Raw genomic sequence first — 6000 nt, 5'->3', positions numbered from 1 at the left:
TGTATATATATATATATATATAAGTGAAAATGTTGTTGTGTGTTTGTTCAAACTTCAAAATTCAAGAACGTATTCAAATTTGTTCATTAACGATAAGTAGTCCGTCGAAGGATCTGATAAAGGAGAATCACTTCAAGAAGATTGTCGAGACTTCTCAAACACAACAACACTTTAAGAGAAATTAACATTGAAGCTCTCAATGCTGATAATCATCTCTTAGCACAATATGAAATTTTGCCTCTTAGTTGCTTGGAAACATCGTGCTCTATAGAGTTCTATATATAGGCAACTTAGAAGTATGTTTTCTTGCTGAAGTAGAAAACTTTATTAAGGAAAATCTGCAGTAGCATTCGAACAGTTGACGGTCTCGTTCAAACGGAACTAGGGTTTTATAAAAATCCAAGCTGAAATTGGAAAACCCTAATGCAGCAACATACAGCTTTCGTTCGAACGGACTAGATACCCGTTCAGACACAACTAAGTTAAACTTCTTCTCTAGCAGTTCTCGTCCAAACCCACAACGAACAGCCTTGCGAACGAAGCTCTCTGGATTTATTAAGTGCAACTCCCATTCAAACGGTCATGTGAACACTCAGCAAACAAAGCTCTCAGGTTTTATTATGGAATATATCACGTTTGGACGATCCAACGAATGGAGCTTCAACAGAGAAGAAATTACGCTTTTAAACGCCGAATTAGCCAAACTAAAAACATATATATGTGCGGCACACGTGACCACTTTATCATCCATTTTAACATCTAACACTGAAAAATTGGCTTTTTTTTTTTTTTTTTTTGACACAAGATGGTAGTTTTTTAAGTTTGGTGACATAAATGAAAAGGTTGTTGTAGTTCAAGAGCTAAGTGTATTTTCTCCTTAAAAAATAGGTAATTACCTTTTTCCCCAAAAATTATCACTCATTTATAATTTGCCCTAACGAACGGATACCTGTCACACTCAGCCACATTTAACTACCATTGTATTACAAAAACCCAATAACATTTAATAGATCTATTGTTGATAAGCTTGAATGGGTAATTACCACGACGTGGCAAGATGGACTCATTTGTTGCATCTTAGGTCTTAATCACTCAATTCTTTCTATTGATCTACACCTCGACAATGAGTGACGCAACCAAAATTAAAACTCTATATGAAAATTTTCTAATTCCAAAGTTTATTGGGTAAAAATGGACTTTCATGCAAGAGAATTACAAAAACGATATCGAGAGCCTTAGTTGGTCCGCCTCCGAACAAGTACAAGGCAAAAGTGTCCAATTGGAGTCTCTATCGCACCCCATCTAGGAGTAATAAGCCCGTGGACATCCTGTTGGGAGCTAGGCTGGTAGCACCTCCTCCGAACTGGAGTGTTGTTAGAAACTTCATCGTGATGCTCATCCGAACGAGTTACTACACCTGTCTGAACGAGATTGCAACCTGATCGTTTTAATTACGTGTTTATTAGGGTTATGACTCTATCTCTTATATAAACTCAATACGGATGATTAAGGCCGCAATCTATGTCATATTTTCTTGATCAGTTTTCAATAATAATAATAACAAATACTTCTTGGTTGAATTTTTTCTTACTTTGTCTCAATTCCTTGAGATTTTTTTTTTTTTTTTGGTGGGTGGGGGGTGGGTTTAAGAAAAGTTGTTAATTTTATGTCGTCTAATTTTGTGATCTACAACACCTACGAGACATCAATTATATATTCTTTTTATGTCCTTAGAGTAGTTAAGAATACTTTTAGCCATTTATGGGGCATCTTTAGCTTTTTAGTTGGACATGGCATAATTAGAAGGGGAAAAGACTAGAGGATCATGCACAATCAGACTGAACCACATATATAGTATATAATATGTTTACAGATCGAAGAAGGGTTCCATGATGCAAGTTTATTTTAATTTGGCTACGTCATGCAAAAATAATTCTTATGCTTCTCGCTGTATCAATTAATTAGTAGAAAGTGCAAACGTATTCAATGCTTATTCTTAGCACCAATAAGAATAAGAATTATCTCCACATCTTTTTTATTAAAGCAGAATATATAGTTCAAATGGTTCAAATAAAAAGAGTTGTGTTTAGTACTGTTGATTGTTATTTTCCACGGGTTCATATAAAAGAGGAAAGGCTAATTCTGATTTTTCAGCTGATTTGCATGTCATGTGAAACATAATTCATGACTATATATGACCTTAAAGAGTATTTAAATAAGCTTTTAGGGCATCTCTGCAAATAAAGCTGAATCCTCTCCGGTGCAAATAATAATTATTCTATTTTATTAAATATTTAAAATTAAATAAAAATAAAAAATAAGAAAACGGAATTGAAGGGCTGCATCCTTAAAGGATGAAAGAAGGGGGCACTTCATAGGCGGAGCCACCCCTAACTGTGAGCCACTCCCGCCTATAGGAGTCGCCAAAAATGCTGTCTAACTTAACAGAAAGGTGTCACTTAATTTTTTGGATGAAAAATACATAAAAATACCAATTTCAAATTTGCGACAAAGCAAAGCAATTAAATTTAATTTTTAAAATCCGAGCGAGCGGTCACAAAAGGCGCATTAATTTACTCAAAAATTTAAAATACATTTATCCTAAAATAAAATGTGTGTGAAGCTGCCGAATTGACCATGACCTGCCTGGATCAAACGCAGCCCACATGCCCAAATATATGGGTCAGATTCCCATGTCTAATTAAGTTGTAACATCTCCTTCACAAAAATCTTTTTCCGTTGGATTTTTTCTTTTCTTTTTCTTTTTCCTCTAAGCGATTACATGGGGATGGGGAAGATCTTTATTGGATTAAAAGAAAGAAAGAAACAAAAAAAAAAGTGTCATCCCTTTTGAAAAGTGGCACCATTTGATATTCAACACGTTGTTGTTTCTGGTGAGGATAAGATGTGTGTGGTGGTCTAAACAAAACAGTAAGCAATATCAACGGCTGTCATGCATCATTCATACTGTTGCCGATGTGGACTGATCAGTGATCACTCATGAGCACACTTTTCTGGAAAATTCATCATGTGGGCTTGGATTGTGTCAATATATATATATATATAGAGAGAGAGAGAGAGAGAGAGAGAGAGAGAATAGTAAGAGGATTGTCCACGTCGTGTGAGACAACATCAATTAAGATTTCAAAATCTTGCAACAGAAGGATAGAAAGTTTTGGAGCCTCTTGCATGTTGGTGGACCATAACCTAATTACACCATGCCCACACATTGCATGGATTTTGTTAGGGTTTTGAAAAAAAAAAAAAAAAAGTGATAATAATTTTCAGCCCAATTATCTAAACATATCAATTATAAAAGTTGAAATCTCATACCAATATTGGCATTGTCAGATTGTCTCCTCAATCTCCTTTCAAGGCCATAACCAATTGTACAAGTTTTGCTAGATGTAGCCATGTACGTGCCGTGCCGTGCCGTGCCGTGGCCGCCTACTTATCTAATAGAAAGATGGATGTGGATTTATGACAATAAGTTGTTTAAATCGCTAGCGATTTGTAAACAGGTATCGTAAGAGAGTTTATATGAAACTCATCTGTACAAATAAATTTTGAGTTGTTCTGCTACTTATATATTCAGATAGTTGGATTCAGGCAGTTGGGTTCCTCGTGAACTTTCTTATAATAATAATTCAAATTGTTAGCAATTTAGACAGTTTGTTGTTGTGGACGTGAAAAATGTGTGCATTAGGTGGCCATTTTTGTTAAGTAGTTTTCAAATTTCAAGTATGTGCATTTAATCTAAAATAAAATCAGTTTTGTTCGAAACATATGATGCTAGCTAGTAGCTAGAAAGTTGTGGGCATTATATATAGTTGTATAAGAGATTTATGTACTAAAAAATATCAAATTTATGGGCATTTATTAAGCAAATGAGAATAAGTAACACCCTCTTATTATAATTTCGATTTTTCTAGACTTGGACACAAATGGGCTGTTTATGCTAAGAAACATCAACTATATATATATCGGTAGGCATCATGTCACAATCAATGGAAAACTACTACCTTTTTCAATGTGGATCACCCATTGAAACATACAGGACGACACTCAACTATCCGGCAGGTTTACATCCACAAGTACAACGAATTACGGATATGAGAAATGTTGGAAATCACGTTCTCATCTTACTTCTAATTTTTTGAATGTTATGGTAATTAATTTTTTTTTAACAAAAATTAATAGACATTGTTATATCAACTCAATACAAAAAAATGAGACGGAAAATCCTCATCGGAGCTCCTTCTCAAACATGCTTACAAGATGAGAAGTAAGAAAAAGAAAGAAAAATCCGAACCTCGTATTTCACTATAAGATAGATAACGTAATAAAAGATTATCTGCAAACAGGATGAAGAGGTACCAGAAAAGTATGGAACACATTATTATGGCATCAGAAATTTAGTCCACACCTCTTGTTTTAGGAGCATACGTGGGTTTGTAACGGTCATATGACAAAATTTGGTCGTTATATGGATGAGTTTCCCAGCCAACATATCGAGGAGATTCTTGTTTTTCTGCATATGTTCCAAGAATATCCTAAACTCCACAGAAAATATCAAATCCAAGTGGCCCCCCACCTGAAATCAGAAGAGAAGGGCCTTGAGGATTTAATGCTTTGTTTGATCGAATCGACTCCTGAAAGATAAGCAAGAGTAGTGTTTGTTTGGCTGCCTTACACAAACGAGTGAAGGGTGTTGTATTTATTTATGAGGGAATGCTTTGTTACGACATACATTGAAATTATCTTCTGGGATAAAGCATATCTACATACCTTATCTTATGGCTCATGTGATGTAACGTCTCATCCTAATGACATAATATTGTTTGGTTTTGGTTCCTCACCTATCCTGGTATTACTCTCACATAAATACAATTAATTGCGAAGTTCTGGTAGGTTCATGATCATCACAACTTTAAAACGTATTGTTGTCAATAAGGATATAAGTATACTTGCATATAAGCATATTCTCATCCCCAGGCGATGTGAGACGCCACATGTGATGTAACCGAATGCTAGTTGCATTTCGTTTGTTACTTGATAATTATCCCTAGAGTAATATTACATATTACACCCTCGTCTTACGTTATACCCGATGTTATTGGACTAACATGACAGTAATGCTCATAACACGATGGATGAGTCGTTCTTTAAAAAATTAATCTAAAAATTGATAGGCACCGGCACACCTCCCTTCAAGCCCAGAAAAAGTAGATCGAGTAACTCTAAACTTGTCCAGAAGTTTAGAGAACCAAAGAAAGGATAAGGGCTTTGTAAAATGTAAAAATGTCTACGAGTTGGTCTAATTGGCTCAAGAGAAACAGGATATCAATTAAGGGAAATTCCAAATATTTTCTTATGGTAAATTGACAGAATTAATCTTCTTGGTAGCAAAAGTATTAGAGATTCTTAGTTTATGAAATTGTTTGAGGGTTAATTGCACTAGTGATATGAAATTTTGATTTTTTTTTTTTTTTCCAATGAAAAAGAAGAAAACAAAAAAAAAAAAATTACGAAATGCCTAGACTAGCTAGTAGCTAGTAAGGTTTGACTAGTAACAAAAACAAATGAGGGTAGACATATAAAAAAGAGGTCGACCCTTGTGACAACATTAAAGGGAGGAGCCTTAAAGTAAATAGCACATACCAATTCACGGATTGAATAATCCATTCTCCAAACCATACGAGTTTCAGCTCATAAATGATATCATGCATAGAATCAATTTGACGGAAAATTTTTAAAATATAAAATGTTTGAGTTATTATAGTTTTTACTCTAACTTTTTTTTTTGGAGATTAACATGTTAATTTGTAATTAATGAAATGATTAAGAGTATATTATTAACAAGTCAATCATAAATTAATTAAATTGATAATTTATATTTTTTTCGTTAATCGTTTTATCAATTATAAACTATCGCATCTACAAGGTGTTCGCATATTTGAGTCTTTGACCGCATGCCAGTAGCTCAATCAAGAAGGCTTG

This window comes from Corylus avellana, chromosome ca2, assembly GCF_901000735.1.
Source record: "Corylus avellana chromosome ca2, CavTom2PMs-1.0".
Lineage (NCBI taxonomy): Eukaryota > Viridiplantae > Streptophyta > Magnoliopsida > Fagales > Betulaceae > Corylus > Corylus avellana.
This window is presented reverse-complemented; position numbering follows the sequence as displayed.